The following is a 12,697-nucleotide window of genomic DNA, read 5'->3' as shown; positions in this document are numbered from 1 at the left end:
ATTTCTTCTTCTTTGATGTTATAGTAGTGTGGTTTAACCACAATGTCTCTGGGCAGACCATCAGGTCGGGGGGGGTCCAAGAGCCTTATGGGCCCGATCGAGCTCCATTTTGTGAGCTCTGACATCAGGAATGAGATTTTTAATGAGGGAGTGCACTGCTTCTGGTATATCCATAACGGTCTCTGAAATTAAGCCTTCTGGACCTGTTTTCAAGGTCATCAATTTTGGCCATGGTATTTTCTAGTTGGTCATGTAAATCTTGGATACGATCGGTATTCCGATTAACCCTGTTCATTGTGGAGTCCACTCTGTTTTCAATAGTTTTAATACGAGAACCTAGCATCTGGAGATCCATTTTAATATCAGTGGTGATCCTGGCTGCAGTCTGTGCTAATCCCCTATCCAGCATTTCTGCGAACCTGACAAACATGAGGGAGATGTCATGGTGCTGGGGGGTGTGAGGCTCTCTGTCCTGGTATGCTACAGTCTGCCCAGGGGATGCTACAGCAGAGGGGGACATCAGCATCTCATCAAGTGTCTGGTTTAAAAGAGACACTGTAGTGGCTGGTGATAAAGGGTCCCATTGAATGTAGTGGTGGGGGCTCTGCCACATACCTCCTCCTGCAGAGAGTCCCGCCATGTAGAGGAGAGAGCGGCCCCTGTGGTAGCTGCCTCATGTATCGGCCGTTCCGCCACCATCTTGGATGTTGCTGGAGTCTCTGAGGAGGCTGTAAACTGTGCTTTCAAGCCTCTTTTTGTCGACCGCACCGGCATAAAGTGTGCCCACAGGCTTCCCCCGTGTCCCAGGGCTGCGGTGCTCTCTCTCGGGTGATGCCGCTCAGTGCTGGAAAATCAGGCGGCCGTCTTGTTCGGCTCCGCGCATGCACCTCCAGAAGTGCCCATTTTGAAGGCTTATATGCAAGTAATTGGCCATACAAGAGGTGGTGGTCCAGGTACTGCCCTGAGGGACATGCATCAATGCAAAATATTTTTTTTTTTAAAACAATAGTTTTTTTTTAGGAGCAGTGATTTAATGATGCTTAAACAGCAACAATAAAAATGAAATATTCCTTTAAATATAGTGCCTGGAGGACCCCCTTAGTCTGCCTGTAAAGTGGTGCATATGTAGCATGGATAGAACATGCTACAGTAAAAATGTATTTTCCTAAAGAATAAAAATGAGTCACATTTAATTTGACTCGCAATTGCAATTGCCATGACTCGGCTATTGAAAAAAAGAAAGAAAAAAATGGCGTGGGGGTCCCCCCAGTCCATACCAGACCCAATTTTAAGGGTAACCCCACGCCAAAAGGTAAAAAAAGGCCTTGGGTCCCCACCCCAAAATCCAAACCAGACCCTTCTCTGAGCACGCAGCCTGGCAAGTCAGTAAAGGGGGGGCAAGCGAGTGCCTTCTTTCCTGAACTATATCAGGCCACATGCCTGCAACATGGTGGCGGTGCTTTGGGGCAGGGGGGGCTCTGCCCCTTCACCCCAAAGCACCTTGTTACCATGTTGATGGGGGCAAGGTTCTCTTCCCCACAACCCTGGGCAGTGGTTGTGGGGGTGTGCGGACAGGGGGCTTATCGGAATCTGGAAGCCCCCTTTAAGAAGAGGGCCCTCAGATCCCGCCCCCCATGTGAATGAGTATGGGGTACATAGGTCCCCTACCCATTCACCAAAAAAGTCTAAAATACTATGATGGATTGATGAAGGATTTACATCAGGGGACAATGTTTTTTATTTTTTTTTAAAAAGTAATTGTCAAAAACTATCTCTGCGTTTTTATAACTTTTTGACACTTTTTTGGTGAATGGATAGGGTTAGTATGTACCCCATACTCATTCACATGGGGGGGTGGGATCTGGGTGCCCCTTCTTAAAGGGGGCTTCCAGATTCTGATAAGCTCCCTGCCCGCAGACCCCCACAACCACAGCCCAGGGTTGTGGGGAAGAGACCCTTGTCCCCATCAAGCACCCATCCCCCCATGTTGTGGGCATGTGGCCTGGTATGCTTGGATAAGGGTCTGGTATGGATCTTGGGAGGGGGGGACCCCATGCCATTTTTTTTACAAAATTTTGGAGTTGGATTTCCCTTAAATTCCAGACCTGAAGGGGGACCCCAAGCTGATTTACTATTTTCTTTTTACCTGCAAATTTTTATTTTTTTTATTCAACTGTCAGTGGGAGGCCCATTGACAGCTGATGACTCATCGGTTGTTAAGCTTTTACTGCACCCTGATTGGGCAAAGCTTTGCCCAATCAGGGCACAAAATGCACTGTGCAGCGCACAATGCATTTCAGGGCATTCGGTTGGGCGAACACCGACTATACACCATGCAAATTTAGGTGTTCCACAAAACAGGGCGCACAGCCAACGTTTGGCCTAAACTCATGCTTGGGCCAAATCGTTTGCCCAACTTTACTGCTGATCTTCTACAGCCTCTTTGCAGTCAATTTCTGTTTACATTCATGCACTGCAGCTATAAGTGCTTGGCATTTTCTCAGTACAGGTTCCCCGGGGGGTGATCTGATGTCTGAAGGTTGAGAGGTGCTGATCTGAGGTTGAATGTTAAAGAATATGTAAACCCAACATTTCATATTTTTGATATGTGCCTACTGTATCATGTAATTGTATGAAAAAGTATCCTATTCTCTTTGTATTGCTTCCTTTGTGTGAAATCCCTGGTGTTCCTGCCAGTCCCTCTGCTTTCCTATTAAAATTGACCAGACTAAGCAGAAGAACACAACGTGGTCAGTTGTCTAGCTATGCTGGAAGCTCAGCCTGCTCACCTCTAATGATCAGACTTGTCCTGACACTCCTCCCCTGCATAGTCTTTCACTGGAAAGGCTGCTTTAATGCAGCAGGGAACGGAGGGAATGTGATCACTAATAAAAAAGGGGGAAAAAATATATTTATAATTTTTTTTATATCTATACATAAATGTTTTGTCCTTCATTTCTGATTTAAACTGAATTGGTCGTTTTGCAAGTTGAGAGGTTACAATTACTTTAATGAGGTCTGAGGTATGAATAATGAAAGGGGCTGATCTGAGGTCTGAATATTGGAAGCAGCTGATCTGAGGTCTAAATGTTGAAAGGAGCTGTTCTGAGGTCTGAAGGTTCTGAGGTCTGAATGTTATCCGGCCGATCTAAGGTTGATTTTGGAGGCTGCACCTAATAGGGTCTAGCTAAGTATTGTTCTAACACTATAAGGCCACATGCACACTGTATTCTCTATGACACCTTTTCTCCTACAGGAGTTTAGCAGCATAAAAATGTGGTAAAAAGCCACGTTTTTACATCCACGTTCAAGCTCATTTATAAGCATTAATGCATCTAGCATTAATGCATTCTGTTTGCCAGAATGTTAATTCTGGCCATTAGAATGTATTGATGCGTAAACGCATATAAACGTGCCTAGCATTAATGTGCTCCCCTCCTGAACATGGCTGCTGTAAACGCCTATAGTGTGTATGGACACATATGGGGTTGATTTACTAACACTAGAGAGTGCAAAATCTGGTACAGCTGTGCATGGTAGTCAATCAGCTGCTAAGTTTAGCTTGTTCAATTAAGGTCATTGTAAAGCCTTAGGCCCCTTTCACACGGCAAGCCCGCTCCGATCCGCCTGTCTGTTTTTCAGGCGGATCCAAGCAGGCCATCCATTGACTCTTACGGGGAGACGGATGTCAGTGGAGATGTGACCGCTGACACCCATCTGCCATCCGATCCGGTAAAAACAGACGTATGGGGATACGTTCGTCATCTGTCTTATCGGATTAAATGAGATCTGTTGAAAAGGGACACACTGTCTGTTTTTGTCCAATCTCTCCATAGGAATCAGTGGCGCTCTGACAGGCCCCTCCCCGCTCAGTGAGCAGAGACGGACCTGTCATCTGCCGGCTCAGCGGAGATCAACGGAGCAATCGCCTGCTGAGCTGGCATACTCTGCTAAACGGATCCACGTCGCGTGAATGAGGTCAATCTATGCTTTCAGGTAAAAAATCTTCTATGATGCAGCTCCCCCCCCCAGACCCCCTCCATTTTCTTACCTGAGCCTGATCCAATCCAGTGATGTGCACAAGCACAGTGGCTCCAGCTGCTGTCGCTCTTCTCATTCAACAGGTTAACAGCAGCACGAGCTATTGGCTCCCACTGCTGTCAATCAAAAGCTTTTGAACGGAAGCGGGGGTGGGGCTGAGTCCCACTGTCTTTGTCAATGGATGCAGAACTGGGACGCAGGAGGGAGCCTGCAACGGCTTTCTGTTGGGGCACCCGATGAAGAGGAGGAGCAAGGAATGCCGGCGGGCCACCCCAGAAGAGACGGATCAGGGCTACACTGTGCAAAACCACAGAGCAGGTAGGTATAAACATGTTCGTTATTTTTATTTTTAAAAAAATCATAGGTTTACAATCACTTTAAGCTTTGACAAAACAAACCTGGAAGCTGATTTGGCTCCGTGCAGAGCTGCACTAGATTTCTCACTCTCCAGTTTTAGTAAATCAACCCCATAGGCCAACGTTGAGGGGTCTTTAGAGGCAGAGAGAAAAAAAAGAAATAAAAAAAGATGTATCTCTGCGCTGTGGTGGGGCAGCAGCTGAATAAGATAAGTAATACATCAAACTTATAAATAATCTTAAGAAAAAGTGTGTAGCGCCAAACGTAAATGAACAGCGATGAGATGAGAATACTGTGTTATAAATGGATAGCACATTAAAGTCCAAAAAAGTGTTACAATTAAAAAAATGCTAAAGTGAAAAATAAATAAATAAATATATATATATATATATATATATATATATATATATATATATATATATGTATATAGTGTCCAATCATGTGGATGGAAATCAACAATAAAAAAACAATATAGTGAAAAATATAGATTTAAATGCGCAGTCCCATGATAGGGTCAGCAATATAAACTTATAGCTGAAAACATAATAGTTCAGTGCAAAGATGTGCACAAAAATTTGGTGGCGACTTGAAAAACGAAGAGGTGATCCAGTACAGTGCTCTAGATTATCCATCGCACCCCTGTAAAATGGACACTCACCAGCAAAGCTGTCTGCTGTTACAGCAGCAAACACGCACTCAGTGTAGATCTGCCATCTGTTGTGGGGAAGGCTGTTCAGCAACTCTCACCATTCAGATGTAGCTGTAGTAAATAAAGGTCACCGGGAGCTAGATGAAGTCTCCATAGTGTAGTATTTATTGGAATTGTAAGTTAAAAGCCAAAATAAAGTGAATCATAAAAACATATGACAATGGGTGCCACTGCCGACTCGGTATCGGACAGTGGCCTGACATCAGCACTAGTGTCTGCTCCCCTAGAAAAAAAAAAGGTCAATTGCCTGAAAAGCAGCGTTTTTTAGATCAAGTGTGCATGAGACCGTAATGATTGGTTATAGTGGTAAAAAATGATTGTGTGTTACTTTCTGCTTAGCACTTTGTTTAATATCTTATTACCTTATTGTTGTCACCAATGAAAGTGACAAGCCTGTGCTTAACTTGTTGCAAGTGGTTCGACTGAATTTTCAGATTGGCTGTTACTGCAATTTCTTAGACACCCAATATTTGATGTACATTTGACAATAGTAGGATTAAGGTTATTTCGCTGTAGGGTAGGATGTCAGCTCTTCTTAGAAAATGAATAAGTTATTACTATGAAGAGGAAAAGCTGAGCAGCAATGTCCAGAAATCTTACTTAAATGAGAAATTCCAGGAATAACTTCAAATTCCTCTTGTCAAAGATGTGTGGTTGATCTCCATGCACACAGTCTCTATAAACTATTCCAGTAAATGCATTACACTATTGTATTACTTAGAGGAAATATTTACCCGTTGGCTGCAGTTGCCAGCTAGACTGATATATATTTCATTTATTCATGCTTTAGTTTTACTTTCTGAAAACATGGGGGTTGATTAACAAAGGGAATTTGCGAGGGAAGTTGCAGTGTGCCAGGGAATTTTCCACAAAGCTTAGTGAATGCAGTGAAGTTGGCAAAGAATACCCGATCGTGTGTAAGGAAAATAAAAAAACTGCATTTTTGCTTGCATGTGATTGGATGATGTAAGTTAGCAGAGCTTCACCTCATTCACTAAGCTCTGAGAAAAATTCCTTTGCAAAGTGAACAGTCTATTTGCTTTTAGTACAGGGGTCCTCAAACTATGGCCCTCTAGTTGTTCAGGAGCTAAAATTCCCATCATGCCTAGTTATGTCTGAATATCAGAGTTTTACAATGCCTCATTTGACATGTAGTTCCGCAACAGCTGAAGGGCCGTAGTTTGAAGATCCCTGCTTCAAACTACTTAGACAAAAATAGGCAATTAACTCTTGCATTCCAGGGGCAGCCCAACTGCAAGGCTAGTTTTACATTTTCTTAAGGGTTTAGCTTTCAATATCACTGCTCATAATGGCAAGCAGTCTCAAAACCCAACTACAGGGAAAAAAAAAAAAAAAAAAAAAAAAAATATATATATATATATATATATATATATATATATATATATATATATATATATATATATTTATTTTTTTTTCCTAGTAGAGTGTGAGAATATGTAAGAACTTATGACAGGTCTTTTTGAAGTGACTACTGCGTCTGTAACAACAGGACCACAAATAAGGGAACAGTAGTCTTCTTATACAGCAATGAAAACATGACAGAGGTTCTAATCCTCCCCACTTAAAAAAAAAAAACACTGTTTTTGCTTTGTCTTTCTCCTCATTGAGAGATTTTACCATCACTTTCCATTCCTGTGGCACCATGTCACCAGGACAGGAGGTGAAGTGTAATTTCCTGATGGTTTCAAACACAACAGTAAGAACGTTACAGGGGTTCTACCCCATGCTTTCTGAAGCTAAACAGTTTTTGACTGAAGTTGGCTTTAAAAACCAAAATTTTGAAATGTGCAATATACCATATTTTCACATTTCAATAAATTATTATTATTATTATACACGATTTATATAGCACCAACAGTTTACGCAGCGCTTTACAATATAGAGGGGGGGCAGCACAATTACAGTACACTTCAATACAGAAGGGACAGGAGGGCCTTGCTCATAGAGCTTACATTCTAAAGGGAGGGGGTGGTGGTACAAAAGGTAATTTACAAAAAAAGGTGTTTACAAAATAAATATTCTATTATCCATTTACTGATGCCATCCTCTCAGTCTCTTTGAGTGTAATGTAGTGTGGAAGATTGTACAGCGTATCTGAGCCAGATCTTCCCTCAAATTCTTCAAAAACTGAAGCTGATTGAGTCCCAAATTGAACTGTGATGCCCTGTGGTCCCCAGAACTCTTTCCATGTACACTAAAGATGTGGAAATGCCAATGGTGATTTGCAATAAAACTGCTGATTTTTGAGACAACAATGTCTCCTGTTGTCAATTGATATTCCTTCAGTAAAGAACTAATACCATCACTCAATAAATTGTACAACTCAAATACTTTCTCCATATTGTTCTGATGTTATCAATGATAAAATATCAAAAATAAAAGAATCAACAGCACAAAATGATTATGCTGATAAGTTATTACCAATTTCCCACATGAAATACATTTTGTGCTGAAGAATAATAGACCAGATAAATCTTCATTTATAATATTGATGCATGTTGGGACTTTTTTTCAGCTTATGACAAGTGAACATTGTAATAAAATACTAAAATGTAGTATTATATAGGATTTATATAGCGCCAACAGTTTGCACTCTGCTTTAAAATTTGAGGGCAGACAGCACAGTTACAATACAATCGAATACAGGATTTGAGGGGCCCAGCTCATTAGAGCTTATGATCTAAAAGAGAGGGTCAAGTGATAAAAAAGGTGATAACTGTGGAGGATGAGCTGATGGAGAAAAGTTTAGTTGTTAGTTGGAGGCAGGATAGGCTTCTCTAAAGAGAAGGGATTGCCTAAAAGTGGAAAGAGTAAGAATTGTCTGACCGATTTGGGTAGGGAGTTTCAGAGGATGGGAAAGGCTCTGGAGAAGTCCTGGAGGCGAACATGGGAAGAGGTGACAAGAGAGCTAGACAGCAGGAGGTCTTGAGAGGAACGAAGAGAACGAGTTGGTTGGTATTTTGAGACTAAGTAAGTGACATAGCTGGGTGAAGAGTTGTGAATGGCTTTGTAAGTTGTTGCTAGTATTTTGAACACCTGGTAAGGTGGATAAGTATTAGGACCAATAAACATATTTGTTTAATAAAAAAACAAACTTTGGTGTACATAGGAACTTTAATTAACATAAAGACATCAAACTACAGTTATCTCCTAGATTGTAAGCTCTCTTGTACCAAATTGTAATGTAATTGTAATATATGCCTTTATTTTGTTAAGCGCTGCGCAAACTGTTGGCGCTATATAAACCTGTATTAATAATAATAATAATAATAATAATAATAATAAAAAAAAAACCTCAGTTGAAAGTTTGAAGGAGAAACTGAGTGTAACAAGTAGATTATTTTTCTTATGTAAACAAAGGATGAACAATATAGAAAAGACGAATCAAGGATTCTCAAACTGAATTTGATTTAGAAGTAGAAAATATATCTGAAACTTGTGAGTAGAGCCTTTTTAGTGTAAAATACTGTATGTTAGGTAAATGGCCTACACCTAAAGCAAGGGCATTAACTAACTTCAGTCAAAGTTGCACAGTTTGTTTATATCTGAAGAAATCTCTTACCTGCATAGGCAGGTTTTTGGTAAGTGTTATTAAATTTTATAAAGCTCCCCTTAGTTTCTCACGTAAAAGGTGGGAACACAATATTTTTAGATGTGAAAAATGTGTTCCCCTACCAAACTATTTACCCAATATACCACTCTATGCCAGATTTTACTTTACAGATTAACTGCCAGTCACCCCCACCATCACGAGAGTGAGCTCTTTCTCTGATTTGAATTCCTGCATGTGCCCTCTGTCCCCTATTGTAGTAGCTCTGAGCTCAGCAATCCTGCGACAGAGGGAATAGGGAACCACGCATGTGCAGGGGGTTTTAGGGCTCTCTTATGTGATGGTTGGATGAGCAGTAAGAGCTGGGAGTATTTTAGCAATATTCTAACAACAAGGTAGAACAGGATGATGCCATCTCTGGAGTTTTTCAGTCAGGCTTCAAGAGGTGCGTAAATGGCCTATACCTATAGTAAGGGCATCATCCAACAATAGTCAAAGCTGAACATTTTATTTTAAACATACCAAATTAACAGTGCTCAGGACCTATGTGTGTGTATATGGCAGTGTTTACCTGTTCCACAAAGGGTCAATAGCAGGATGCCACTTGGAATGATATTAAATCATTTATTTAATTACATAAGCATGAGTAAAAAATTCATGAGAGTTTTAAAAGCAATGAATTGATAATCACAGTAGCAAGCAGCTCCAATGATCATACCCCGTGGCAATGGTGGACGATCAACAGCTCCGCATATGTAATAACCCAATGAGTCAGGGGTCCCTGGAAGGAGTCTCGGAAGCACCGCACCTGGTAGACAAAATGATGGTGAGAAGACAACTTGTCAGCGTAGGGCCGACTGTCCCATTACTCACTGCCAGGATCAGTTCAGTCGGGCTTGATAAGGCGCATGCACACGAAACGTGTTGTCGCGGCAAACAGAAACAGCTTTTGCTGTTAATCTCATTATAAATACAGCTGTTCTTTGAAGCCCTCGGAGGTCTGTTAGAGAACCTTAGTGAATAAACAGCATCATGATGGCAAAGGAACACACCAGACAGGTCAGGGATAAAGTTGTGGATTAGGGGTTAGGTTATAAAAAAATATCCCAAGCTTTGAATATCTCACGGCGCACTGTCCAATCCATCATCCGAAAATGGAAAGAGCAAACCTACCAAGACATGGCCGTCCACCTAAACTGACAGACCGGGCAAGGAGAGCATTAATCAGAGCAGCAGCCAAGAGGCCCATGGTAACCTTGGAGGAGCTGCAGATATCCACAGCTCAGGTGGGAGAATATGTCCACAGGACAACTATTAGTCATGACCTCCACAAATCTGGCCATTATGGAACAGCGGCAAGAAGAAAGACATTGTTGAAAGAAAGCCATGAGAAGTCTTGCTTTCAGTTTGCGAGAAGCCATGTGGGGGACACAGTAAACATGTGGAAGAAGGTGCTTTGGTCAGATGAGACCAAAATTGAACTTTTTGGCCTGAAAGCAAAGCGTTATGTATGGTGGAAAACTAACACTGCAAATCACCCTGAACACACCATGCCCATCGCAAAACATGGTGGTGGCAGCATCATGTTATGGGGATGCTTTTCTTCAGCAGGGACAGGGAAGCTGGTCAGAGTTGATGGGAAGATGGATGGAGCCAAATACAGGGCAATCTTAGAAGAAAACCTGTTATGCCCCGTACACACGGTCGGATTTTCCGATGGAAAATGTACGATCGGAGCGTGTTGTCGGAAATTCCGACCGTGTGTGGGCTCTATCAGACATTTTCCATCGGCTTTTCTGACACACAAAGTTGGAGAGCAGGAGATAAAATTTTCCGACAACAAAATCTTTTGTCGGAAATTCTGATCGTGTGTACACAAATCCGACGGACAAAGTGCCACGCATGCTCAGAATAAATAAAGAGATGAAAGCTATTGGCCACTGCCCCGTTTATAGTCCCGACGTACGTGTTTTACGTCACCGCGTTTAGAACGATCGGATTTTCCGACAACTTTGTGTGACCGTGTGTATGCAAGACAAGTTTGAGCCAACATCCGTCGGAAAAAATCCTAGGATTTTGTTGTCGGAATGTCCGAACAAAGTCCGACCGTGTGTACAGGGCATAAGAGTGTGCAAAAGACTTGAGACTGGGGCGGAGGTTCACCTTCCAGCAGGACAATAACCCTAAACATACAGCCAGAGCTACAATGGAATGGTTTAGATCAAAGCATATTCATGTGTTAGAATGGCCCAGTCAAAGTCCAGACCTAAATCCAATTGAGAATCTGTGGCAAGACTTGAAAATTGCTGTTCACAGACGCTCTCCACACAATCGGACAGAGCTTGAGCTACTTTGCAAAGAAAAATGGGCAAAAACTTCATTCTCTAGATGTGCAAAGCTGGTAGAGACATACCCAAAAAGACTTGCAGCTGTAATTATAGCGAAAGGTGTTTCTACAAAGTCTTGATTTAGGGGGATGAATACAAATGCACGCCACACTTTTCAGATATTTATTTGTAAAAAAAAAATTGAAAACCATTTATCATTTTCCTTCCACTTCACAATTATGTGCCACTTTGTGTCGATCTATCACATAAAATAAAATACATTTACATTTTTGGTTGTAACATGACAAAATGTGGATAATCTTTAGGGGTATGAATACTTTTTTAAGGCACTGTATATGTCTCCGAGACTCGGCTCCCCCCCCCCCCCTCTTTTACTCCCCTCCTTCACTCCCCCCTCTCTGTCTCACCCCCCATCCACCCTTACCCCCTCTTTACCCCCTTTATTTTAATTTGTTTAAATAATTAGTTTATTTGAACAAAAATTGTTTGTGTTTTGATTTTATTTGTTCCCAAAAAAGGCCCACCAAAATCGTGGGCACCAGGCCCATGATGTTCTTAATCTGGCCCTGTTAAGGGTGATTCATCTTTCATTTCTGTAAGTGTTACTAAGAGGTTAAGCACTTAGTTCTTTGGTCTTTTTTTACATTTTGTTTTATTTACTGTTGTTCTTTAACTGCATAGGCAGTTTTTTGATAAAGATGAACTAACCCTTTAAGGAGATGGTTTAAAGATGGTTTGCCAGGAATTTACCACAAGTTCATAATATTAATGCTTAATGCACACTACTATGCTATTTAAAACAAAATGTATATATGTATAGAATTATAATAATATTAGGTAAAGCAGCACTGCTGCACTAACATCAGGAGGTGATGTCATCAAGTTGTCACATGATTCCCAGCACATGTTGAGACAAGCCTGGATTTCACAGTTTGGTGAGTGGTGAGAGATTGGAAACATTCTGCAGGTTTGTGAGATTATGCACTTATATATTTGCTGCTTACAGATTGACACTGAAGTCCACATTATTGCTCAGCAGAATAGCAACTTGGCAGAAAATATATTGGTGGAACAGGTAGCAACCGTAACCCAAATTTTCTGACAGTACACAGTCCTTCTCAGTCTTAGAGCTTTTGAGGTCATTCTCCCACCCCGAAATGTAATTATGAGCCATGTACTTAGTTAGATAATTGAATTGGAAGTAGATAATAAAAGTCAATTTAGAGGGGAGTATGATAGCAAATATGTTCAGGGACAGATGATATCAAGATGGTCAGTAGAAAACGATCATTCCGGGGTAACAAAAAGTCCACTTCCTGGTTCAAAGAACGCGATGATGTCACAAGTAAGGCTCCACCTGACACGTTTTGTCATAAATGACATTGTCCCGGGCTCAAGAACTAGCAAAACCAGCCGCACACCAAGCCTCCTTTTAAAACTAGCCACGACTAGTTGTGCCTCAGATATCTAAAGGAGACTTGGTGTGCAGCCTTGCTCGTAATCTCATTGCGTTCTTCAAACCAGGAAGCAGACTTTTGGTTACCCTGGGATGGTAGTTTTATACAAGCGCTTTATCTTTTACCAAATTTGAGTATTATTCTTCGTTTTTAAATAACTTCTGCTCTACAGTTTCACACTATGTGGGATTTTCTCTTTCTTACATGGATGTGG

This window comes from Aquarana catesbeiana, linkage group LG04 (genome assembly GCF_042186555.1).
Source record: "Aquarana catesbeiana isolate 2022-GZ linkage group LG04, ASM4218655v1, whole genome shotgun sequence".
NCBI classification, from domain to species: Eukaryota; Metazoa; Chordata; class Amphibia; order Anura; family Ranidae; genus Aquarana; species Aquarana catesbeiana.
This window is presented reverse-complemented; position numbering follows the sequence as displayed.